At 49.0% G+C, this 27,635-nt stretch overlaps 2 pseudogenes; one reads left to right on the top strand and one right to left on the bottom strand.

Annotated features, from left to right (window-relative positions):
* Positions 1-5,086: 5,086 nt before the first annotated feature.
* LOC149369942 (uncharacterized) lies at positions 5,087-6,820 on the top strand (annotated as a pseudogene).
* Positions 6,821-21,357: 14,537 nt separating this feature from the next.
* On the bottom strand, positions 21,358-22,604 carry LOC149369941 (uncharacterized; annotated as a pseudogene).
* Between the last annotated feature and the right edge of the window lie 5,031 nt (positions 22,605-27,635).

Genomic DNA, 27,635 nt, shown 5'->3' with positions numbered 1-27,635 from the left:
ATTGAGTAAGTTCCGGCAATACATCTACGGCTGATCGTTTCGTGTTGTCAGCGATAATCACTCGCTATGCTGGCTAGCCAGCATTCAAGACCCTCCTGGCCGGTTGGCCAGATGGAGCCTCCGTTTGCAGGAGCATGATGTTACGGTCGTCTATAAATCGGGTCGGCAGCACCAGAACGCGGACTGTTTATCACGAGCGCCTACGCAAGACATCACCGAAGATTGCCCTATTCTTTGTGCCATTAGCATCTCCCGTATGGCGCAGCTTCAACGGGCAGACTCTGAGTTGGCGCCACTCATTAAGTATCTAGAGGGTTTTAATTCTCGTGTACCTCGTGTGTTTCGCCGTGGACTACAGTCCTTCATTCTGCGGCGTGGAGTCCTCTACAAGCGCAACTTTGACAGCAACAAGGAGACGTTTCTGCTTGTTGTGCCATCCCAGTTACGCTTCGAAATCTTAAGCGCTTGTCATGATGAACCATCCGCCGGCCACTTGGGGGTCAGTCGCACAGTGGCAAATATTCGGCTTAAGTATTACTGGCCCAGTTTACTACCATCAGTACGTAAATACGTAACAACATGCCGGGATTGCCAACGGCGCAAATCTCCTCCTCTGAAACCAGCCGGCTTTCTGCAGCACATACCACCCCCAAAGACCCCTTTCCAGCAAATTGGCATTTACCTCCTGGGCCCTTTTCCGAAGTCGTCCAGAGGAAAACGGTGGATTGCGGTCGCGACAGATTATTTGACACGATACGCTGAGACCACGTCACTTGCAAACGGTACTGCTGCTGAAGTCGCCGACTTCTTCGTCCACAACATCGTCCTGCGTCATGGCGCTCCTGCAGCTATCAATACTGACCGTGGAGCTGCATTTACTGCCCGCTTCACTCAGGCTGTGCTCAAGCTCACGCACACCAGCCATAGACGTACAACGGCCTACCATCCGCAGACAAATGGCTTGGTGGAACGCCTCAACAGGACCTTGAGCGACATGCTTTCCATGTATGTTGATATCGAGCACAAGACAAGGGACCAAATTCTTCCGTACGCAACATTCGCGTATAATACCGCGCAGCAAGAGACGACGCAGTTCATCATCATCAGCAGCAGCAGCAGCCTGACTACACCCACTGCAGGGCAAAGGCCTCTCCCATGTCTCTCCAATTAACCCTGACCTTTGTCAGTTGCCGCCACTGTATCCCCGCAAACTTCTTAATCTCATCCGCCCACCTAACTTTCTGCCGTCCCCTGCTACGTTTGCTTTCTCTTGGAATTCACTCCGTTACCCTTAAGGACCAGCGGTTATCTTGCCTTCGCATTACATGCCCTGCCCAAGCCCATTTCTTCATCTTGATTTCAACTAAGATGTCATTAACACGCGTTTGTTCCCTCACCCACTCCGCCCTTTTCCGATCTCTTAACGTTACACCTATCATTTTCCTTTCCATAGCTCGCTGCGTTGTTCTTAACTTAAGCTGAACCCTCTTTGTTAGCCTCCACGTTTCTGCCCCATAGGCGAGTACCGGTAGGATACAGCTGTTGTATACTTTTCTCTTCAGGGATATTGGTAAGCTACCGGTCATGATCTGAGAGAACCTGCCATATGCGCTCCACCCCATTGTTATTCTTCTGGTTATTTCCCTCTCATGATCCGGATCTGCGGTCACTGCCTGCCCTAAGTAGACATATTCTCTTACTACTTCCAGCACCTTGCTACCAATTGCGAACTGCTGTTCGCTTGCTAGGCTGTTGAACATTACTTTGGTTTTCTGCATGTAAATTATTAGCCCCACCGTTCTGCTCTGCCTGTCTAACTGATTGATCATGCTTTGCAGTTCTTGTCCTGAGTGGCTTAGCAAGGCAATATCATCGGCGAATCGCAAATTACTCAGGTATTCTCCATTAACTCTTATCCCCGACTGTTCCCATTCCAGTCCCCGGAATACCTCCTGTAAGCAGGCAGTGAAGAGCATTGGCGAGATCGTGTCTCCCTGCCTGACACCTTTCCGTATTGGAATTTTATTGCTTACTTTATGGAGAACTATAGTAGCTGTGCAATCGCTATAAATATCTTCCAATATTTTCACATAGCACTCTTCTACACCCTGATTCCGCAATGCCTGCATGACAGCTGAGGTTTCCACTGAGTCAAATGTTTTCTCGTATTCAATGAAGGCTATATATAGGGGTTCGTTGTCATCAGGAATAGGGATAAGATAGTTGAATTAGCCGAAAAGTTCTACACAAATCTATACAGTAGCGAATGTAATCATCAAGTTACTGAGGGAGGCAGTCGAGCACAGCAATGGGACATCCTGCCAGTAACGAAAGAGGAATAAAGAAAGCCTTAGGAGCAATGCAAAGAGGGAAAGCAGCTGGTGAGGATCAGGTAACAGCAGACTTGTTGACGGACGGCGGAGAGATTGTGCTACAAAAACTAGCCACCCTGTATACGCAATGCCTTGTGACCTCGAGAGTACCAGAAGCTTGGAAGAACGCTAACATTATTTTAATTCATAAGAAAGGAGACGTCAAGGACTTGAAGAATTACAGACCAATCAGCTTATTGTCCGTTGCCTACAAGGTATTTACTAAGGTAATCGCTAATAGAATCAGGAAAACCTTGAACTTTAGTCAACCAAATGATCAGGCAGGCTTTCGTAAAGGATATTCGACAATAGACCACATTCACACTATCAATCAGGTGATAGAGAAATGCGCAGAATATAACCAACCCCTATATAGACGCAGTTCACTCCGTTCGAATTAGTCTTCGGTCGACAGGTTACCACCCTCCTGGATGCTATGCTACCCGTGGGCCCCCCTGACAGTGAGAGTGAAGTTGATGTCGACGTCGCCACTTATGTTCAGCGCGCGGAAGAAGCGCAGGAACTGGCCAGACACCCCATTCACCGTCAGCAGCAGATCGATGCTGCCCGCTACAACATAGGACGCCGCTACGTTACCTACAACCCAGGCGACTATGTGTGGGTCTGGACGCCCGTTCGTCGCCGCGGGCTGTCCGAAAAGTTACTGCGCCGCTACTTCGGCCCTTACCTTGTTGTCCGCCGCCTCAGCGACGTAACGTACGAAGTTGCACCAGCCTCGCCAGCTCGTTCATCGCACAACGGCAAGCGCAGCCACGTTGTGCATGTGGTGCAAGTGAAGCCGTACTACGAGTGACCCCCCGACTGACTTCCCGGCTGCATGTAGTCTGTTCCGTGATGTCAGACTCGTAGTGTAACTCTTGAACACTTTTACTCCCCGCTATTCTGTCTGACGGTAACACCGCATCGGGGCGACGCTCCAGAAGAGGGGGCAGTGACACGGCGATTGGAAGTGGAAGAAAAAGAGATCGCAATCGGTAGTAGTAGACAACGCTGAAGTGTATGCCCGTTTTCTGGTGCCCTCGTTCCCTTGTTCAGCTCTCGGTGCCCTCGTTCAGCCGCTGCAGTTCCTTTTCAGTGTAACAACGGTTACAATTGGATGTGCTCCTGCGCATTTTTTTTACAACATACGCTAATTGTGAAATTTTGTGATAAAATAGAAACAGAACCTTTACCTATTGTGATGGTGGCTACTTTAAAGTGAGCTAAACCGAATGATGGAAAGCTATATTAGTTTAAAATGTTGTCAACTCAATCGTTGTGTCCCTCTCTTGCATCGGAAACCGCTAAACTCGTATTCAGCCGCAATGAGGCCTGTGAAAACGACAGCACCATAAACTATTTATTACGCGCCAGTAAGGCAATAGTATCAAATGTGAACGTGTATTTTTTGCGGTGCTAATTTCTCTGGTTAGCTCGTCTGTGCGGTATGTTACATGTGCTCTAGGGCAGTATTTTTTTTTGCAGTGTATCGGCTAATTGTGCAATTCTTTGATAACATAAAAACACAAGATTTACCTATTGTGACCATTGCTTTGGAGTGAGCAAAACCGAAACATGCAACGCGTAGGTTTGTTTTTCTTGTTTTTCAAGTTAGAAAAAGAATTGTTTGCACGACGCGATGAATCAATGAATGTAACAGATGATAATGAAATTGTTCTTCTTACAGCTCCCAATGGCATACTGCTGCGTACCGTTGTGCCGGTCGGACAATAAAAAGGAGCCCGGCGTTTCTTTTCATGAGATCCCCGTCGAAGCTACGCAGCGTGAGCAATGGCTGAAAGCAATACGAAGAGATGACTGGGCACCTAACTGCACTTCCAACTATTCAAGGGTATGCAGCAACCATTTCAAAATCTCTGACTTCGCAGAGGGCAAAAGGCGCCGTCTGAAAAAAGGGAATTGTACCATCAGTGTTCAGTGACTACCCGTCGTACTTGCAACCTCGAGTATTGAAGGAGAGGCACCGTGTAAGCGGAAGAAAAAGAGAAGCTTTTAAGCCCCACCATAGCCAAGATGAGCCAGCGAATAAACTCATGAAGCATGACGAAAGCACGAACGTGGAAATGCCGACGTCTGATGCTGACAGTGAGGTCTCTGAAGCCGCTCCAACTACAAGTGTCAACTATTTTGAAGTGACGCAACACCAATCAAGAGCCATTTGTACAAAGCAAGAACAAGAACTCGTCCGCGCCGAAAAAACAACGCAAGCTGACATCAGATCTTCCAACTAGCTGGCAGTGGAAAGAATCAAGTGGAAGAGGAAGGAGAGAGACTTAAAAAAGCAAATAGAGAGGCTTCGCACCACGGTAGATACATATAAAATGGAGCTGAAAAGGCTTAAGGAAGAGAGTAATGTTGGGGATATAACATATATCCGGGAACAAGCGGAAGAAAAAAACATTGTTGCAGTTTTCCTGCTCAACCAAGGTGTCAATTTCAAGTGAATAATACCAACATGGTCTGAAGATGTAGTGCGACACTGCATTTTACTTAGGCATCTTTCTACAAAAGCCTATGAGCATGTCCGAAAGGAAAAATTGTTGAAGCTTCCAAGCAGGAACACACTACAAAACTTCATTGGAAGTACCTCTGGAGAGACAGGTTTTATTCGCTTTGTACAAGCCCGGCTGAAATCAGAGCTCGACAAGCTTGAATCGCCGCAGTCCAGAGTATGTTCTCTCATCGTCGACGAGATGCCAATAAAGCAAAGGTTGCAGTACAACAAGCATCAAGATGGCTTCGTAGGCCATGTGGACATGGGTGTGGCCACCGATCTTGACAGTGCGCCGGTACTGGCAAATTCCTTGCTTTGTTTTGTAATTGACGGCCTGTCTACTTCATACAGAATACCAGCATCGTACTTTTTTACGAAAGGACTGAATGGCCCACAGCTGCCCAAATTGATGCGATATGTTCTCACTACGGTTGAAGAGGCAGGCTTCAAGGTGGTGCGCCTTGTGAGCGAGAACCATAAATTAAACGTGAGTGCCATGAAGGACCTCTGCGGCGGTTTCCTCACGTACAGGATACAGCATCCGTGTAATCCTGATCCGCTGTTTTGTTTGAGCTTTGATTATTGCCACATCTTGAAAAACATCCGCTCTCAGTTCCTTGCACGCGACCTTGGAAAGAAAGGAGAGGTTTCGTCTTCTCACTTGATGAAACTGTACGAGATGCAGAAAGATGGGATTGTAAAACCTGTGAGGAGTCTAACCAGAAAACATGTTTTTCCCAACAATATTCAAAAAATGAGCCTCAAACGAGCTGTAGAAGTTTTTTCTCCAGGCGTTACATCTGCTCTGGAGTTTTTGAAAGAGCACGCAGGACAGAGCATCCATACATCATTTGCCTATGCGGGACCCACAATACTGTTTATGAGGAACATCCATCGGTGGTTCCTGCTGCACGACACCAGCAACAAGTACCAACATATTGAGCAAAATTTTCCTGACGTCGGGCACTTTGACGACAAAAATGATTCTAGGCTGGAATGGTTGGAAGTTACATTTCCGCTATATATCGACCAACTGAAGAAAGATGCAACTTATCCTCGTGCCTTTTTCACAGCCAAAACGTACGAGGCCCTTCTGCTCACAACATACTCGACTGCTTCCTGCATTCGCTATCTGTTAGTTGAGGAGAAGTTCTGTTTTTTACTAACGCGTAAATTCAGCAGTGACCCAAATGAAGCGCTGTTTGGAACCCTGAAGCGGTCACTGGGATGCAACGACCAACTTGACGTGCGGTCAGTACTCTCAGGACTAGAAAAAGTCTTGAAGACGGGAATTGCCGCGACATCTGAACACAGCAACGTGCTATATCATGAGAGTCACCACAGCACTGGACTTAGGACTGCAAGGCTATGTGCACTTGGGAGGATCGATGAGCTTCCAAAGGTTGCTTTGGAAGTCTTGGGACGCTTAGACGTGCGGCATGTCACTGCTTCTCTACCTACATTGCAGCTTTCGGCCACGTTCTATGTAGGTGGCTACATCGCTCGTGTGATAAGTGAACATATGGAATGTGAGCAGTGCTGTTTACTCACAACCAAGCCACCTACTAGTAACCCACTCGAGCAGTTCACGCGAGAACATGACCTTGGAGGACTTCTTTACCCATCTGACGAATTACTCTATGTCTTAGACACGCTGCGGCTGTTTGTGGAGACAAGCTTAAAAGAAAACCCATGACTTGAAAATCCACTGAAGAACCTGACCGATGCAGCTGTTCCAGCCCTCTGTAAATCAAGGTTGCTGAAGTGCCCTGTCAGTGACAGCAGTCACCGTGAACATTCTTCTCTACTTGTGGCAACTAGATTCATCAGACCGCTGCTGGTGAACTACGCCTGTTCGATAACAGACAAGAATGATTTGTATAAGCCGCTGTTTCGGCAGAAGCCACTCTCACGAAAAGTCATGAAGCTGTAAAAGTAGCTACTCTTGTAGCACAGCCGCTGTTGTGAAATGTGTAAATAAATGTTGGTGCCTTTCTTCTTAAATTTTGTTTTAGCGCAGTGTAGACTAGCATTGTAACTGTACTATAACGATTTACGGTAGCGGAGCAGTCATGCAGTTTTTCGGGCCATGCCCACGTATCTTGAAACTGCCTCACATAACGTCATAGCGTTGGTGTTACTGGCTAACAACTAACGTGATCACTTGTTATGCTTAGAGGATGTCTGCTTTACGAGTAAATATAACGTGTTTGTACAATTCATGCTTAGTAGCAGTTATCCCGCGAGCGAATAACAGCGCTCCCATCCTCGCGCCGGCATTCGCACCAGTGCGCCTCGACACCTACGTCAGTGGCGCTCTCAGCAGTGGGAGCGGCAGCGCCGCGCAACTTTACCCGACGGCGCCGCTGTATGGTTCGCGCGGCGCGTTGACAGGCACAGAAAGTATGTGCGGCGAAGGCACGACCAAAGGAATCACACTGCCTTAGAGCGGACGTTACAGCTCGCAGGGGCGCTATCGTGCCCATACGGGCTAAGTGGCTGCCGAAGAGCGGTGCCGTGGCTAGGTCGAGGGGTGATTATGGAATTCCGCTTCCGTAATAATATGCAGGAAATTTCACCTGAGGCTTTTGTTACGACCCGGGTAGCATGGCCGGAGACCGGTGATGGGACGAGGAGGGTAGGAGACTGGGTTCGGAGGGTGGTAACGAAAAACTTTATACACTTATTTACATTATTTATATAGAGCGGGACTGAGAAGGGCTCTCAGTGGAAGGGGAACGTCTTCGTCAACCGCAGTCGACTGGAGCTAGCAGGCTTCTCTCGGCCACACTCACAGCCGAGTTAAATATGGTTCGGATTCCCCAGATCCCTGGCTGGGGAATAATGTTCGAAGAGCACTGTCCAATCGGATGGACCGAAGTAGAGGCTGATGTTACCACCCACGGCCGGGCAGGTGCGGGCTTTTCCACTCTCTCGCAGCTGGGTCGATGGGAAGGGGGAGATGCTGACTCATCCAGCCCGGCTGGAAAGGAATCTCCCGCAGTCTTCCAGCAGGTGAATGAACCTGCCTCCCCGCCTGTTGTCCAGAACACGAGTCGGGAACACAGCAGTCTTCAATTAACAGCCAGCGTGACTGGCGCCGCCATGTCGCCTCCGCTTCGCTGTGGTTGCTCTGACAATAGCCCCTGCGCATCTCCTGCCTTCGTCGCGGCTGCCACAGTCACCTGCACTCCGCTTCCGCTGGGGTTGCTGCTGACATTGGCTCCTGCCTTCACCGCTGCTGCCGCGGTCACCTGCACTCCGCTACACTAATCCATTTAGGCTCGGAGGGCGGCATTCCAAGCACCCCCACTTCACCACCGCCGTCGTGAGGTTGTCGGCCTCGTCGATTGTTCACGGTTGCTGCTGGTCGGGCCCACGTGGCTAGAAGTACGGTCACGACAGCTCGTCCGCCGCCAGGTAGAGGCCTCGAAAGGGGTTACAGCTCCTCGCTGTCCTCTGAAGAGGCCGCATCAGCCAGGCAGGTCCTCTGTTTCCTGGGTGATCCAAGGGTCGGTGTCTGCAGGGCAAGGGCCTCAGGTAGAGCATTAGTGGTCATGTCTGCACAATGCCCCCACCCCGGCAAGGCAAGGGCACCACCCTTCTCCCAAGTCGTGCCGGGCAAAACAAAGAACAAGGCCTCAAGCTGTGCTGCTCAATTAACTCCCCTTTTCGGCTCCCCCCCCCCTCAGGCGGTCTGGTTGGGTGAGCTGCGGACGGGACCTATGCGGACGATTAAATGCCATCGCATTTTTCAAATTAGAAACAGGTTTTGTTCTGGAGAAATTACAGCTGCCGTTGCGATTCACAGACCAACGGCCCCGATAGATTAGACGAGGAGACAGTAGAGCTCCACTACTATTCGCGTATTCTCAAGCGCTAATCTATGCCTAACAAACAACATACATAACCTACACAGTGCAACTCTCCCTTACAAAACCTCCAATGCTGTCATTCAAAAGACTCTTTTACGCAGAGAATTAACAAGCGTCTTTAAGCTACATCATTACGGCCAGAAAACACGAAGTACAAAATCCCGCACAGGCATAAAAGCTCAACACTTCGTTTCCGTTTTTCTGCCGTGCATGAATAAAAAAAACTTCAAATACAAGACGCATGTATTCCTGGAATACCCCTACTTCAGCCGCGCCCGGCGCGGTCGGGCTGCCGTTCTACCAGCTACGGTTTCCAAAAAGCTGCGGCGCTGATTAGTTCCGTCTCTTTGCGACTGGCATGCAAAGCCCGGGCAGCGCTGAAAAAGCTTTACACGAGAGAGGCGCTTCCCCCTCTCCCGGTTCCCTGCATGTCTCGTCTCTGTCGGACCCGCGCGCGCTCTACGGCGTCCTTTTGTCTGGCGGCCGCGCGCTTCTTTCTTCAACCAGCAGCAGGTGTCACATGTCTCATGACAACCCTTGCTGCGGTCCAACAATGGAGCAAGTGGCTTACGCCCTGCATGTTGCGGCCCCCTCCGACTCGCGGGTCTTCTGTGGCACTCTTTTGTTGGGCGACCTTGTACCCTTCTCCCCAGCAGGCCGCCCGCGTCACATGCCTTCACGCCTAACCGTATTCCGGAAATTTCGCCGGTTGACTTTCTTTTTCGGTGAAAATTTCTCGTGTTGCAATGCTAAGCTAAGCTGCCGGCTCTCGTCTTAGTCGAGCCATCAATTCTCAAAGGCTCACCGTTTCCGCCATTTTTCTCGCGCAGCAAAGCCACCTTCGCTTTGCTCAGAGTGTCAGGCGACGGCTCATCTGAACAACCGCTCGCTCCCGTGATATCCGCTGAACACGATGGTTCGCTCTCCTGCGGTCTGTACCTAGCCGCTGCGAGAGAGAGAGAAAGGAATTTTAATGAGGGAAAGGTGGAGAGGTCGGCCGGTGGTAACATGGCCCCGGCCTGCTACTCCACACAGGGGAAAGGGAAGAGGAGGAAAAGGAAAGTGTGAATGAAGGCTGATGATGGCATGCGATATTGCTTATACTGAGCTGCTCTTTGTCGGGTGTTCGGTCGCGTGCGTCTGTCGTTCCCTCATCTTTGAGATGACCTTTGTTTTGAGTCAGCGCTGATGCGCATTTCTCGCTTACAATCGATCTTTCACCTGTCACTTTCAGTGCGCGACTGCTTTCTGGTATTGCGGTGCCGTCACGTGTTAAAGTGCCGGCCCTCGCCGCAGCGTCAAAAGCCAACACAGTAATTCCCGGAGGCTCGTCGCGTGCGGAATTTTCCTCGCGTAGGGAAACTACCTGAGCCCTACTGTCAGTGCTAGGTAACGACCTCTCTGGAATTTCGCACGCCTCAGTGATTTTGTCTGAGCTCGGTGCTTTACTGTTTGGCGTTCTGTCGCGGGCCGCTGGGACTCTGTCGTCATCTACCTTCAAAGGACCTTTCTCGGGTGTCTCACCAGCTGTATTCAGATGAGATTTTTCGCAGTCTATCTGACCCAGAGCTGCCTTTGCCTCGTCCTTCCCTTTCAAATCGGCATGACTCTGAGGGTTCGATATTGTCCTGTGACACATTTCTTTGTTTCCAGCGAGTTCAAACAAATCATCGCTAGGGCCTTTGTTATGGCTGGTACTGTTACAATCATTTTCCTCTGCCTTTAAATCGACAGATCCTGCCGCCGTTTCTGCTGAACTGGCAGTTCTTTCTACGCTTATACCCGCCGTCACTTTCCTGTCCTGCGCAACTGTTGTGTCCCTAGCTGCATCTTCACTTTGACGTTTAGAGTCCACCACCATACGTATGCCGAAGAAACGGAAGAGGGCACCTTTTGCTATGTCATAGTTGTCGGCATCCTCATCAGACAGTCGCGCTAATACGGCGCTGACCTCACAAGGGAGGATAGCCAGCAACATCATTGACCATTCGCCCTGATCTAGCTCCTCCTCTGTACAGACTCGCTCAAAATTCTCGAGGAAAGTTCTGAAGCTCTCGCCTCTTCGAAAAGTCCTCAAACGATCTCGAGCCCTTCGCCATTTCAGAAGCTTTCGCGTTTCTCGCTCCGCTTTTGCTGCTTCTGCCTGAGCTTCAGCTAGCTTCACCTCTAGTTGCTTCATTTCTCGCTTCACCTCTTTTTTCCTCTTTTGTTCCGCTAATTCCAATTTCTCTTTTCTTCTTCGTTCCTGCAATTCCAGTTCCTCTTTTCTTTTTCGTTCCGCGAGTTGCTCTTTTCTTTTCTGTTCCTCCAACTCCTCTTTTCTTTTTCGTTCCTATAATTCCAGTTCCTCCCAGTGCTCCACTATCTCCTCATCCTCAAAACCGAGGTCCTCTATCGCACTGATAACCTGCAATTTCTTCATATTTATCCCACAATGTATCCCTAAATTCCCCAGATAAGGAGATCAGGTCTATCTTACGCAGCTTTCGCCAATCCATGACCGCCCTTAAATGCTCGGTAACAATGTGATCGCAAGTCTCTCAACGATGTCGGTGCAGCGCAAGGTTCAAATCCGAACAGGCTACTGCAACCAACTTAAACTACCAGGAAGAGTAGGACAAATGCTAAGCCTGGCAATACTCAAGGAGAGAAGGCAGTACACTCACCAAAACCAGAGCACGGAGACCACGCAGACGATTCCACCGCTGCCAACCAGTTGTTGCAACCCGGGTAGCATGGCCGGGGACCGGTGATGGGACGAGGAGGATGGGAGACTGGGTTCGGAGGAAGGTAACGAAAAACTTTATACACTTATTTACATTATTTACATAGAGCGGGACTGAGAAGGGCTCTCAGTGGAAGGGGTACGTCTTCGTCAACCGTAGTCGACTGGAGCTAGCAGGCTTCTCCCGGCCACACTCACAGCCGAGTTAAATATGGTTCGGATTCCCCAGATCCCTGGCTGGGGAATAATGTTCGAAGAGCACCGTCCAATCGGATGGACCGAAGTAGAGGCTGGTGTTACCACCCAAGGCCGGGCAGGTGCGGGCTTTTCCACTCTCTCGCAGCTGGGTCGATGGGAAGGGGAGATGCTGACTCATCCAGCCCGGCTGGAAAGGAATCTACCGCAGTCTTCCAGCAGGTGAATGAACCTGCCTCCCCGCCTGTTGTCCAGAACACGAGTCGGGAACACAGCAGTATTCAATTAACAGCCAGCGTGACTGGCGCCGCTATGTCACCTCCGCTTCGCTGTGGTTGCTCTGATAATAGCCCCTGCGCATTTCCTGCCTTCGTCGCTGCTGCCACAGTCACCTGCACTCCGCTTCTGCTGTGGTTGCTGCTGACAATGGCCCCTGCCCTCGCCGCTGCTGCCGCGGTCACCTGCACTCCGCTGCACTAATCCACTTAGGCTCGCATGGCGGCATTCCAAGCACCCCACTTCACCACCGCCGTCGCGAGGTTGTCGGCCTCGTCGATTGTTCACGGCTGCTGCTGGTCGGGCCCACGTGGCTAGAAGTACGGTCACGACACTTTAGACATTTGTTAAAAATGGGCTTTTTCAGTTAGACGACCGCTTTTGTCGTCGTAGCAGCGGTGCCCCCATCGGCAGCGATGTACGAAATACGAATACAGCTAAGAGGTGCTAAATACCAGGCTGGTTAACCAACATTGAGTAGTTAAATTTTTACCTATTACTGCTAGGCTACTGAATTATTGATAGACATGTAGCACATGGTAAGTAACATCCAGATCAATTTTTAAAACATCGAAAACCGGCTACTTTTGGCGCTGTGGCCCATCACATTTAGGCTACATCGCGCAAGAATGCATGTGCTTTCAAGAAGCTTGCAGGCGAATAGACTGCTCCAGTGCACGTAACTCGCCTAAATAGCCAAGCTTTGTTGTGCCACAGCGCCGAGATTGCGTTTTCGAAATTCTCTTTCTTTACATTTCCCTAACAAATATTTCAGACATAGCATATTATCTATATACTTAACAATTTTATTTAAATATAAATTCTGCAGACTTTTACACTTATTCAATTTTTAAACCTTAACTTGTATCGCTATGTCAATGCCCTGTTTTTGACCCACCGGTATTCAAACCGCTTTTTGCTAACTTCTAACACGGATTCATGACCTCTGTTATCTCTAAACCCTAGGGCCTCAGGGAGGGTGTCTGTGCTTGCGCTGACGCCGGGATGGACACCGCCGCATTCTAGTATAAAACATTGAACTGTTCCTGCAGATTTACCGCACTCTGCGGATGTGTCATATCTGTTACATTTCTTTTTGTATCTCGGCGTTCTAAGACACCTTGATCGTGCTTCAATGAGGTGCTTTCAAAGAGAAGGGCGCTCTGCCTTTTGGGTTTTCCTGGAACGATTCCTTCCATACTTTTCTTTTTCAGTTTCTATATAGTTCTACAGTGTGCTTCTTTTCCACTGAATTAATCCAATTCCTAATTTCTCCGTTTTTGTCCGTAATTTAAAATTCTTCATTTCTCCGTCCTTGTTTCATCCATACTTACTGAACAGTTTCATATTCGCCCGCTGCGAGTCCAAGCTCTTTCTGCACAAGTAGTATTTAAGCACTTTTTAAGCTCCTAGATCCACACCCACTGACGGAAGTGAAGATTCTCGGCCACTGGCCGCGGCGATCGTTGCCGGGGAAGACCTCCAAGGCACTGCTCCGCTTCTTGCAAACTTCTGGCCTGCATGATAGGCTATGACTTTAACGAAAGCTACATTTTCTGTTACTCCCCTTTCTCTTTCATTTTTTTGTCCCCCCCCCCCGTGTAGGGTAGCAAAACGATTATTCTGCCTGTTGACCTCCCTGAATTTCCTCTTCTTCCTCCTCCTCCTCCTAATAGCATCCCACCTGTTATCGTTGAATTTCCGCAGGCGTTCTTCATGTAATATTTTACTCCGAGCTTCTCTGTACTGCACGGTTGTTGACGTGGGCACATACACTTCTAATCTTCGAACAGCCCACTGATTTATTTCTAGTCCCTTCTGCGCTTAGGCGCAAAACCGCATTGCCAAAAGTAAGCGTTGGTATCATTATTCCTTCCCATATACCTCCCTCAGCAGCATACTTGTGCCCCCATAATGCACCAGGCTTAATTATCGCGGCATCTCTTCGCCCTAAGAGTCCGTTCATACTTTTCCATGCATACTTTTCTATGTACTTTTCCATGTGTATGTTTTTCATGTACTTTTCCATGTATTTCCAGCTGCCCTTCGCTGATCCTTACAACGAAATATTTATATTGCCATTGCGGGGCCATCGCATGGTCTTGCCATGCATTGTAAACACCTGACCAGTGAAATAGTTTAAAATCATCAGACCTGATTTAACTGTGCTAAAAGTGAAGTTGAGTTGATTTGGGTGGCTGCAGGAGGGATTAGCCTTGCTTATTCTGGAAAGGAGTACGTACTTTCGCGAAAGACGGGACGAAAACGAGGAAAAACTAACGACATGTACAATACGCAACTTCCAGCTGGTTTATTTCATTGAGAGCTACACATTTATACCCTAGAGGTCAAACACAGCGATAAAAATCGTCGCATGCGCATTTCACGTCAGCATACCGCCACCAAAGGTGCAGCCTGAAACATCAAAAGTTCCAACAACCCCCGGCACTGCTATAAAGAAGGAAAGAAGAATCATGAGATGCAAAATGAGGAAATGTAACATTAAAAGAAAAGACAGCGCATGAAAGTCACTCCGTATTTTCATGGAATCTCACATAACTTGAAGAAGATAGGCCAAAGATATAATGTAAAGGTCCTTTTTTCTGCCCCCAGCAAGCTGTCTGGCATTTGCTCAGTCCTGTCTAGAAGCGTGAATCATGTAAAAAGCAACATGTAAAACAATACGTTGAATGCGCTACCAATGTTGCATACAGCATTCCTTTGCCTTGTGGTAGCGTATACATAGGACAAACAGGAAAGTGCGTCAACGAGAGACTGCGTGAACACAAGAGGACTGCAAAAAACAACGAAAAACGACGCCTTCCAGAGCACGTTATCAGTCACAAATGCAAGCCATTGCTCAGAGGCTCCACAATATTGGCACATGCAAAGACCAAACTTCAGAGCGAAATTATTGAGGCATTTCACATTACTAACTCCGGAGATAAATGCATTAGCACTGCATCTATCTTACTTCTTAACAAAGATGTGAACTTTCTAGAACACGTGTAAATTTTGCTGCGCCTCTGGTTTGCATTTTATTTTGGGCCGTTCTGTTGTTGGGTGGCCTAGCCTTCGATTCTGGTTTGAATTCTTCGTTGCAATGCGTTTTTTGCCTGTCGACCGGCTGTTTTAAGTTTTGTGTTTTGCCTTTTTTGACACTGCTTTTGCTACGATGTTTAGATTTTACGGTTTGGCATGCCTTTGATTTTTGGTTTTGCTGTTGACCCTGTTTTGCTACGATTTCTTTTAATGTCACCTTTCCTCATTTTTCACCTAATGATTCTTCTTTCCTTCTTGATAGCCGTGCTGGGGGTTGTTGGAACGTTTGATGTTTCAGGCTGCACCTGTGGTGGCGGTATGCTGACGTGAAATGCGCATGCGGCAGTTTTTATCGCTGTGTTTGACCTCTAGGGTATAAATGTGTAGCTCTCTACGAAATAAACCAGTTGCAAGTTGCGCATTGTACATGTCGTTTGTGTTTTCTCGTCTTCGTCCCGTCTTTCGCGCAAATACGTACTCCTTTGAAGCTATTAACCAACTTGCTCACATTAGAGTTGTAATTATTGCTTATTCTGCCGGCAATTGCTCCACTCACTGTGGCGCCACTTATATGTTAATAATGTCCTAAACCGCTCATATCTACCCGGCTATGCGCACAGTCACTTATTATAATACATATTCCACTCCAGCAGTCGCCATTTATGCACTCATTCACTCACAGCAGAACATAATCCACTCCAGAAGTCACCATCTATACACATATTCAGTCACAATAGAACGTAGTCCATTGCAGTGCCATCATCCATGGACACATTCACTCACAGAATAACATATTCCACTCCAGAAGACGCCATCTGCGCACACATTAAGTCACACTAGACCATAGGCCGTACCTGCTGTCACCATTTAGAGTCAATATCCTGCAGGAATGTTAAAAGAAGGCGTGAAGACTCGGATAATGATCACTTTCCATGTCATCCGGCTCTGTTGACCACCTCAAGCGTACGTCAGGTGAATGCAAAGTCAGGTCTATAGCTGTCGCTGAGGTTGGAGGCCGGAAGAAAGTCTGGCTTCCGTAATTGGAAACACACAGGTCAAAACTGTCAATAACGTCTACGAGTTTGCGACCACGGGAATCCGTGTTGCTGTCACCCCAAACGGCATGATTGGCGTTGAAATCGCCGCAGATGATTCGAGGAGCTGGGCAGCGGTCGCAAAGCTGCTGTAGCAACGAATCTAATGCTACCTTCTTCCAGGGGGTAGCGTACACGCATAATAGACAGGGTTCGAAAGCTGAGCTGTATTCTCACAGCCGCTACCTCGATATCATCCGTGCAAAGACAGGCAACGCTTAAAGAAATATGTGGGATTTCTCTTCTTGTGTAAAGCGCGGCACTTCCTGCAGGAAGTGGCTTTATTCTGCAGTGTTTATGGGCGTCATATCCAGACAAACATCTCCCGCTTGGCAGGCCAGCTTCTGACAGGGCCAATGGTGGAACACAAGTCTCTTTCAAGAATAGTTTCAGCTCAGCTAACCGACTTAAAATGCCAGCGCAGTTCCATTGCAATATGAACGGCACTTTTCATTGGATCTTAGATCCATGAGGTTGAACACCATCCATATAGATCGAAATGAAGTTCGCTGCGAAGGTGGTAATAATGGACTCAAAAGAAAGCACCAGCTGTAGGAAGCTCTTCAGGTTACCAAGCGGCATCGCTGGAACATATGAACGCAGGGCCCCAAAGAAAATAAGAAGAATGTCAGACACACCTTGATTTTTGAGCTCCTTATTTTGCGTAAAGCACTCACCTACAACTGCGGCAAACGATACCGACGGGGACGCACTCGTGGCTGCAGTAGCTGGTTTTATGTCACTTGTGCATATGAGAGTCCCCCTTGCCGTCGAGTCTGTCTGTGATCTGGTCGCTCAGGAACATGGACACTTTTTGCTGGAGGCCGAACAACCAACTCGCACGCAATGTACATTGGCGACTTGCTGGACTTATGTCCATTAGGGGCATTGTTGGGTGACGCAACCATAAAGCGCCTCCTTCGTCTCTGCATATTGAGTGTTGTGGGCCACGCGACATGCGCTGGCAACAATGTAAACTAAGATTCTGTCCTGATTGCTTAGCTTGGATTTTCCTCGATGTTGCCAGTCCATATAATTGGAATTCGGGATCTTGTCGTCCACAGCTTTTGCAGGCAGCGTTCCGTGGCCCTAGCTGACCTCTCGCTTACGTGCAGCGTCCCGAGAACAGCGCTGCCTCTCGTCTGTATCAGCGCCCGCCTAGTGCTGACATCGGAGCGCAAAGACAACCAGAGCAAAGCTCGTCTGAAATGCGGTTTAACCGTTATTTTGTTCTGCTGTGCTGTGTTGAACACCAGCAACCCTTGTGCTCAATACGCACCGTGTTTCCGCTTACCTGCAGAGTCGCGGGCATGGACATTAATGTATACACAGTGAACGACACCGTTCAGCCATGCAAGCTCCTCTCCTCACCCTCCTCGCCTCTTGGCTCTTCTACCCAATCGCGCTCCTCCTCCACTGACTCCTCGCCCTGCTGCTCTTTGAATGGAAGATAACGCCGCAATCTAGGAAAAGTAGGGCTCTGCAGGTGTGCCTTAAAATTTTCAGTGTAGCGAAGAAAATATATTTCGTCAGAAACGGCACAAGATAGGCACATCTATTACTGTGGCACAAGCTGTGAGGCTGTCTGATGAAAAAATTATATAAACGATTAAAAATGAATTAAAACATGCGTCGGCCGGGAATCGAACCCGGGCCACCCGCGTGGCAGGCGAGTATTCTACCACTGAACCACCGACTTTTTTTTTTCTTTATTGCCTGGCTTAGACACAAAAATAACAGTAACACACACGAACATATATACACAGCGTTCAAATAGCCTGTACCCACAAGGGGCAGGCATTGTCATGTTAAAATTCCTTGAGTACCGTCAAGGGCTCCAGCCTTGACAGCCACTCGGGAACACAAGTTTGTAATTTCGCCGTCTCCAGCCATATCTGTACGCTTTCTCGGAAATACATGCGTGCCGGTCTTGCACCCGAATCGCAGTGATAACCGGCCATTCGAGAGCGCCATATACTGTGGAGGCACATTAACATTACTTGGTCTAATGCGACGTCATCCTGGTTATCCGTTGGCAAGTATCTAATGCCATGAGCATCAAGTGGCAACTCTTTTTTGAGTGTCCTTTGGAGCACATCCCACAAATACACCCCCTCCCAGCAATGAAGAAACACATGATCTATTGTCTCCGGCTGTTTACAAATGAGACAGTGGGCTCCCCACGGAAGGAACAAGCCCTTTTTCTCCAGAAATGATTTTACCGTCAATGTACCGGTGTGTAACATGAAGAAAAATGTTTTTGCTCCAGCTGACACTTTCATTTTCTTTACACGTTTCAATACATTACTGCCTTTGCCTCCAGAGTATAAGGCCCTGTACAAGGGCACCGGGAACACTACATCACAAAGATTCTTGTATAATGTTTTCTTGTCAACTTTACTCAAATACTCCATCGAAAAACGTACGCTAAGGAATTTCACACTTAGAACAATCTCTCTAAAGAATCCAAAAATACGGCCAGGCATACATCCGGTGTGAACCACAACATCAGGCAACGCTCGACCTAGCCTTTGTTGGCAAACAGCTCGCAGGAATGGGTCTCTTACATCCCTAAAAAAATAAACCGGTTCACGATCTGGCGTAAAAATAAATGGCCCAACCCAAGCCCGCCACACTTCACCTGCCTAAACAAATTTGTCCTCCTGCACCTCTCCCAAGTGGAGGCCCAAATGAACACGGCAAAAATTCGGCGCAGTTTTTGCACATTAACACGAAAACAATGCAATACTTGCATCACATACCATAACTTGCTTATTAAAAAAAGGTTACAAACTGTTGCTCTTGCAAATATTGACAAGTGGGCGTTTTTCCATTTCTCCGCTTTCTCGCGGGTTTCTTGGATCTGCTGTGTCCAGTAGGGCTCGGTGTCCTTATAAAACTCTAAAGGCACTCCCAGGTATTTGACAGGCGTTGTAGCCCATGACATATTAGCAAATGTCTCGGGGGATGACGGCCATTCTCCATGCCAAAACCCCAGACACTTACCCCAGTTAACTTGGCTTCCTGTGACTTCACTAAAATGCTTCACAGTATCGACTGTCCTCTTTATACTTTCCTCATTTACACAAAATACCGCGACATCATCTGCGTAGGCAAGTAGTTTAATTTCAGTAGTCTGCAGTCGGAAACCATCAATGCCCTTGTTTTGTAGAATGCTTAAACACAAAGCTTCAATATAAATACAGAACAAAAGAGGGCTGAGGGGGCAACCTTGGCGCACCGAACGTAGTACGTTGATGGGGGCCCCCAATGACTTATTGACAATTAATCTCGTAGTACAGTTACGGTACGCCAAGGCCACTCCCTCTCGAATAACTGTACCAACATTAACGTAGTCTAAGATACTAAACAGAATGTTATGTGACACGCAATCGAAAGCCTTTTCCAAGTCCAACTGCAGTAATGCAACACGTTCGCGTGTAGCATCACAGCATTCGAGCACACATCTTGCTTTATGGATGTTCTGAAAAATAGATCGTCCTTTGATCCCACACGTTTGGTGGGGGCCAACTATTTCGGCTATAACTGTTTGTAGCCTGCCAGCAAGCACCGTCATATAAATCTTATAATCAACGTTCGTCAGAGCAATGGGCCTGTATGACGACACCCACCTCAGCTTATCTGGTTGGTCAGTTTTTGGAATAAGCACAGTATGCGACGACCCGAACGATGCTGGCAACGACTTCAATTCATAACCTTCATTAAATAAGGCACACAACAATGGTGATAACTGTTCCTTGAATGCTTTGTAGAAAGCTGCACTCAGGCCATCGGGCCCGGGTGATTTTCCAGGATTTAAGTTATTAATTGCCTGCTGCACTTCTTGTTCACTTATTGGCCGCTCAAGGTTAGCTTTTTGCTCGTCGTCAATTTTTGGCATCGCCTCAAGAAAGGATTCTTTAAATCTATCCAACTTGACACTGTGGCAAGAAAAGAGCTGTTGGTAGTGTTCAAAGTAAGCTTTCGCGATTCCTTCGTTATCTGTTTCTGTGCCGCCCGCCCATTCAATCTCTCCCACGTGATTACGTCTTGCGTTCGCTTTTTCAATTCCTAAAGATCTTTTTGTTGGCGTCTCGCCCATGGCCAATTTCTCCGCTCTCGCGCGCACAAGTGCCCCGCGATAACGGTCTTCGTCAATCAGTTGAAGCTTTTGTTTTATTTTTCTAACATCGTCCATGTACAAACCCGGCGCATTACACTCCAGAGCTAGCAATTTCTCAAGCAGTGTCTTTAAATTCATTTCATTTTGTTTTTCTTTATACCGTATACAGCTGGATTGTTCAATAGCTTTTATCTTAATTTGTTGTTTGCAAAGTTCCCATTCTTGTCCCAGTTCTTGCTCGGTATCCAGAGCAACGTTATTAATTTCCGCTTCCACGAGTCTAGTAAACTGTTCATCTTCTAAAAGTTTATTGTTCATCTTCCAAAGGTCCCACTGAAAACAACCGCCTCTCTTTCTGGTTCCAATCGTACACTGAACCACGCAGTGATCCGAATATGTTACGGGCAGAACGTCATAACATTGGCACTTTGGGACCAGTTCTGCAGATATGTAAATCCTGTCAAGGCAGGCGTCACTAGACCGCTGAAAATGTGTGTACTGTAGTTGCCCATTGCCCATAAAACATTCCGCCACGTCTTCCAAGGCAAACTCGTCAATCGTGCGAGACAAAATTTATGTGCTCTTATCTCTAAAAGCACGCGGGCTAGTTTTATCAGCGGAGCTCAAACCACAATTGAAGTCACCCATAAAGACAAGTTGCTTGTCCGTGTTTACGTACTGCTGCACTAAATCAAACAGAGCTGCCCCTTTCATCGACAAAAGTAGATGCATATACACAGACAACACGCCATTGGGCAGACCAGAGACTAAAATCGAGGACCACTCCCCTACCCGACAGAAAAGAAGCGTGCGCTTGTACAACAAGACCTGGCAGCTTTTTGACGAACAAGACACACCCTCCCGAAGTGCCAACCGCGTGACTCACAACTGCATAAAACCGGGACGTGAAACGCTGCACCATGCTCTCGGTCTCTCTTTCGCCCTCGACCTTCGTCTCTTGAACACCTAGAATGTCGATGTCGTAGTCATTTAAGAGGCGCAACACTTGGTTCTGCTTCCTTTTCGCAGCTAAACCCCGTACGTTAAATGTGGCAATTTTTAGCGACTGTGCAGAAGCCATTTTGTTACAGAGAAAAAAGGCCGAGAGCATGGTGCTTACCTTTCACGTCTAGCATAAAGCTAGACGCCTTTGTTGGTGCCAGAGCCATGCCCTTGGAGTGGCGGACCTTGCGTTGGGGGCGGTTTTTCGACGACTCTCCTGTCCGTCGGGACATTCGGTTTGGGTTTGAAAGTCGGTCTCCTCCCTAGTGGCGCTTTCGCTGGCGGCTCCTCGATGCTAGCTGCCTCCGCCTTTTCCTTTTCGCTGCCGCTCTCGTCGTGGGCTCGCTTCGCCGGTCCGGGGACGCTGGTCGCTCGGTCGCCACTCTTCTCAAGAGGTTCCAACTTACTCGTTGACTCCGTTACCTCAGCTTTTGGAAAGCGCTCAGCCTCGCTATCCATACCTTCCCCCGAATCTTCGTTGCCAGGTGTTGTGGCTCCCTTGCCTGACAGACAGGGTGCCTCGTTCCCACCCCCCGGAAGCACTTGCTTGCCCGTAGTTACAGCTGGCTTTCCCGCTTCACCAACGCCACTTGCTGCTTCTTCAGTCTCAGCGACATCCATTTGGTGCTCCGCCGAGGCCTCCCTCGTTGAAGGTCCTGTAGCCACCGCGTAGGTTCGTACGCAGTCAGAGTCAACGTGGCCGAACCGCTTACAAATCGAACAACGCGGAATCTTACATTCCCGTCGTACATGACCGGTCCCGTGGCAGCGCAGGCACTGCATTGCCGACCAGGCGCAACCACGAGGGCCAACTCTCCTGCAACTCTTATCTGGTGGGGCAGGTCCTCTATTTTCATCCCAGGCTTCAACTTTAGGAGCACGGTCCTCGTAGTTGAACCCTTTTCGTGAACGCCTTGGACGCGCCACCTCTCACGGGTAACTTCGGTCACCTGACCGAAAGCCGCCAGTGCAGTTCGGATGTCTTGATCGGCAACTCCATGCAACATCCAATGAAGCCGGAGCTTCACCTGTTGATCCTCAGGGTCGATGATGATGCACCGGCGCCCTTTCACTAGAAGATCTTTGACGGCAAGCAGCCGCTTGGTTGCTTCGACGCTGCTCAAAGTCACGGCCCACACGTGGTTGATTTGATACGCCCCCAGAGCCACCACGTCTGGGAGCGTACCAGTCTTCGCCAAGGCGTCCCGGAAATCTTCAACCCTAAAGGGTCGCACACGTACGTCTCCGTGCAAAAAAACAGTGTTCAAAACAACACGTCCGGTGGGCAGGTTCGTCAAAATGATCTGATATTCCTTATCATCGTTTCCTTCAAGCCTGATACCGCGGCCAGCCTGGGCCGCTATCGCCGCTCCGCCGGAGCTCATGATTCCTCGTCCGTACACGCCGGTGGCCGGAAGTAGAATGACCACTGAACCACCGACGCCGATGTTCTGGAGGCATACTGCCCATCTATTTATCGCCTAGTTCGTTGCGTAAGTTTTCCCAAACGTAGGTCATTGGGCCGGCTGGCGTCTCCTCTGCGGAGAACTGTCGTTACAGTGCACGTATTCAGTGGACCGAGCCAACAGAGTAGACCACCAGATTAGATTAAAAGTAGGGTAATCTTTTGGCATTACACGGTACACTGGTCACCGAATTTCTGTGAGCGTATTAATGATAAATTATTAATAACGCCGTAATCTTTAAAACGGAGGACTCTGCAGGTGTGGGTACAAAATTTTGTGGGTGGTGAAGAAAATATATTTCGTTAAGAAGGATATAAGCTAGACACATCTATTTCTGTGGCACAAGCTGCGTGGCCATTGTTTGCGAAAAATTATATGAAGTATTCCACCTCTCCTCTTGTAAAAACCATTGCCCCAAAAGCAAAACATGCGTCGGCCGGGAATCGAACCCGGGCCAACCGCGTGGCAGGCGAGTATTCTACCACTGAACCACCGACGCCGATGTTGCATAGGCGTACTGCCCATCCATTTATAGCCTAGTTGGTTGCGCAAGTTTTCCTCTATGTAGGTCACTGGACCGGCTGGCTGGCGTCTCCTCTGCGGAGAGGAACTGTCGTCACAGACCGCATAGTGAGCGACCGCGCCGCCAATATAGGCCACCAGATTAGATCAACAGCAAGGTAATTTTTTGACATTATGCTGTGGACAGGTCCCTGAACTTCTGCGAGACGTATTGATAATAAAAATTACCGGGGACAGTCAAGCAACTTACGAGCGCCTACTGCGAAAACGCTCAAATTCTATTTATGTTTTAGTCCAATTCCACTCAAATTCCAGTTCAATTATATATTCCAATTCTATGTTAATTCTATTCTATTCCTTTGTAGGTGGTGCAGCTGTAGATACTGTAGTATGATACAACTTAAAAATGAAGAGCTGCTGGTATGGCTTTGGAGGGGCTTTGCGCGACAGAAACAAGAACATTAAGTGGGACACACAGAATGAGCGCTAACTTCCAACTGAAAGAATTGGAATCGAATTGACATATCCTCGAGAAATCAAACGCGCAGCCCAGTTATCCACTGATTTGAGGATGCTGCTAGATATCGAGGCCTAAACTGAACTGAAATAATTTGGGGGCTAAAAATATCAAAAGAGCGTAAAAAATGCATTAAGCACCTCCCCTTCCTTCAGACAGCAACACCGAATAGATTATTCAGCATTTAGCAGCAGATTCTTTCCCTAGCAAATCAACCGACGTCTCATTGACGCACTTATCGATTCCCAACTTATGAACAAAAGACACCTCAAGAGGTTCCCTTGCCAGCTACCCTTTAGAGCGGGTAACAACTTCACTTATTCCGAAAAGTGGATGACAATGGCAACCTTAACAATGCTTAGGCAGGTTGTAATTAGTTCTGACAGCCAGAAGAGGGTGGGGGGGGGCGCTGTGGTGAAACTTTGCTCCCCCAAATGGAGAACCTTACGCGCGTTTATGGTTGGTAACATTCGGCCACGGTCCGCGACGTCCCAAAGCGAGAGAGACGCCGTAGTGAAGGGCTATGAGAGTGAAGGGCTATGAGGGCCCGTAGTGAAGGGCTATGAGGGCTATGAGACGCCGTAGTGGCTATGAGAGACGCCGAAGTGAAGGGCTGCGGAAATTTAGACCACCTGGGTTCTTTAACGTGCACTGACATCGCACAGCACACGTACCTCTAGAATTTCGCCTTCATCGAAATTCAGCCGCCGCAGCCGAGATCGAACCGCGTCTTTCGGGTCAGCAGCCGAGCGCTGTAACCACTGAGCCACCGCGGCGGGGCAAATTTAAACACATTGATCGGCATATATTTTTTGTGTGCTTGTGTGTACCGGTTCCCACCATATTAAGTCTCAACGATTTTGGCCGCTTTCGAACCAGGCCTCGGCTCACCGCATTTCGATGGAGGCGAAGAGCAGAAGCCGCACGTGTGTTGTGCGATGTCAGTAAAGATCCCCAGGCGGTCGAAATTATTCCAGAGGCGTTTACTAGGGCTCTTTATTGCTTTCTTCTTTCACTCCCTCCGTTGTCCCTTCCCTCTTAAAGCGCGGTTCGGGTGTCCACCGAGATATGTGGTGGTGGTGGTGAAAACTTTTATATTGTGAAAAAGAGTTTGGGAGCCACAGAGTGGCCCCGCTACATGGTCGGCGTCCCTAGTCCGGGACACCGCATGACGAGGCCCCGTCTCTCGCCCGTTTCACCAGAGCCCTTTGGGACTCAAGCGAGGAGCAGTGAGACAGATACTGCGTCATTTCCTTTCCTCAAAAAACCAACTTTAGGGATAGGAATAGGAGTAAGATTATTAAAGTGCCGGCAACTGGCGGTTTAGCGCGTCGTGACGTTGGCCAAGCGTCGACTCAGGGTTATGCCCTACTCTTCTCTACCCCAGTTCGGCCCGTTTGTGGTGGGTCGTGGCTTGTGCTTTTTGAGTGCACACCGGGCTGCTGGTCGGCCCACTGTTGAGTGCCCTTGTTTGAAGACTGCACTGCTCCTTGGTGTTCGGGCGGGTATGTCCTGGAGGTAGCTTCGGTCTGGAACCTGGCACAGTCCCACATGATGTGCATTGGTACTCCGGACCCTCTGCACGAACACTGCACACACCACTCGAATAGAGTTCTAAGTGAAGCACGTGTAGCACTGCCGGGGCAGGAGTGACCCGGTCTGTATCTGCTTTAGGATGACGGCCTCCTCCCGACTGAGTGCCGGATGGGGAGGTGGCAGTGTCCGTCGGGCTACCTAGTTCCTAAGAATGCTTGGAGCGTGTGGATCGAATTCCTGCGGTAAAAAGACCAGCTCAGAATCCTCTTTCGTGCACCTTTAATGCGATCGCATTTATGTAGTCAATTTGCAAAAACCATCGGGTTTCTCCGCGAACAAATTATCTGATTGGTCGAGGGGGTCGTGACGACATCAGCCTCATATATATGAAAATCTGAGGACTAAAATGTTCGAGTATATTGCATTGGGTTATAGTATGGGATTACACTGACTATTCTGATTCCGTGGCACGCGTTGGGGCTGCGGCCACTCCTCAGATAGATGACAGGTCGCAAATACAAGGAAAATCGAACATTTATCCAGGCATTTACAACTTCTAAAAACGCGGTGCTGCCACAGTCGTGCAGCGCGGTAGAAGGAAGGAAAGAGTCACGAGTTACGTAATATGACATCTCCGGAGGGAGGTGTAAAGAGGGAGAAAGCACGCGGGCGAGAGGGAAGGCGCACGGGGAGAAGGAAGAGAAATAGCGGGGAGGAGAGAAGTCTAGTGTTCGCAGATGAGGCTGGCGCCCGGGCGGGAAATTCAAACTGGACTCGGGACAGCACACTCCCCGTCTGGTTATACATATAACCACTATGTGATGTGTTCTGTCCTCACACGGAATAAGCAGGACTGTCTCAGTCACAGGACGGAGAAACGTCTTAATCACTCCCCGTGTCGCCGTGTTGATCTCGACCTTTCGCACCCTGCCGTCCGCACTCGCGATGGCGTTCACAATGAGTCCCATGGGCCACTCGTTGCGATGAATCTGGCTGTCTCTCAGGAGCACGCGGTCACCTGCCTTGAGATTTCGAGTTGTCCCCTGCCACTTCCGACGACTCTGCAGGGTGGTAAGGAACTCGCGTCGCCAACGGCACCAAAAGGCGTCGGCCAGCCACTGAACCTGCCGCCACAGTCGCCGATACACATTCTTTTCACCAAAGGCTGGTGGTACTGTGTTGCCGCCGACTTTCTGGGTCAGGAGTACTGAAGGAGTCAGCACTTCCCAGCACTCGGGGTCCGTTGACACAGGAACGAGGGGTCGGGAATTTATGATCCCCGAGACTTCCGCCAAGAAGGTTACCAAGACTTCGTGAGTAAGGCGATGAGAGGTACTCTCAAGAAGCACGGAGTCCAAAATTCGCCGTGTGACTCCTATCATTCTTTCCCACACTCCTCCCAAGTGAGAAGCTTGAGGGGGGGTTGAATACCCAAGTGCATCCTTGGTCTGACAGGAATGTTCCTAGCTTCTCGTGGTCTGGGCCACTGGTGTCCAGTTTAAGTTCTGAGCACGCTCCAACAAAATTCGTACCGCAATCGGACCTCAGTTGCTTTGCCGGGCCCCTTATGGCGAAGATTCTCCGGAGAGCATTAATAAAACTTGAGGTGTCCATGCTCTCCATCACTTCGATGTGAACAGCGTGGATACTCATGCAAGTGAAGAGCATGGCCCACCTTTTGCTGTTGGCCTCACCGCCTCTGGTCTGACGAGAAGCGACTTGCCACGGGCCAAATGCATCTAGTCCGACATAAGTTAAAGGCGGCTCGGTGCTTAGCCTTTCTGCAGGCAGGTCTGCCACCTTCTGCTGCAGCTGCCTTCCTCTGAGCTTTTAACACGTAACACAACTGTGTATGTATGAGGCGATGCTACGCTTAGCTCCGACGATCCAGAACCCAGCTGCCCTGACTGCTCCCTCAGTGAAATGGCGGCCTTGATGTTTTACCAGCTCGTGGTAATGCCGCGCAATCAGGGTGGTGACGTGGTGTCGCCCTGGTATGATGATGGGTTTCTGCTCTTGCTGGTCAAAATGGTTGGCTCTGTCTAGTCGGCCACCAATTCTCAAAAGACCGTCGGAATCAACCCATGGGTCCAGTCTCCACAGAGGGCTTGACTTCGGAAGTAGGTGTCCTCCTTGCAAGCTTTTCAACTCTTCTGAAAAGGCTTCTTTCTGGACAGACAGAATAATGACTGCCTTCGCTTGGGCCAGGTGTTCCGTAGAAGGTCCTAGTTGTCGAGATGAGCTGTTATGCGGGCAGTCTGACACGTCGTGAGAGGTGCCCCGAAATTTGCTCACCAGCCGCACGAGCATTGCAACTGCGCGAGTCAGCTTAATCCAACTCGAGAAGCGCTCGAACCGCCTGCTGCCGAGTTCTT

The sequence above is a fragment of the Amblyomma mixtum genome, chromosome 1, assembly GCF_055824585.1.
Source record: "Amblyomma mixtum isolate Tamu chromosome 1, ASM5582458v1, whole genome shotgun sequence".
NCBI lineage: Eukaryota > Metazoa > Arthropoda > Arachnida > Ixodida > Ixodidae > Amblyomma > Amblyomma mixtum.
Note: the sequence above shows the minus strand (reverse complement) of the source record. Positions and strands in the feature narration are given on the sequence as shown.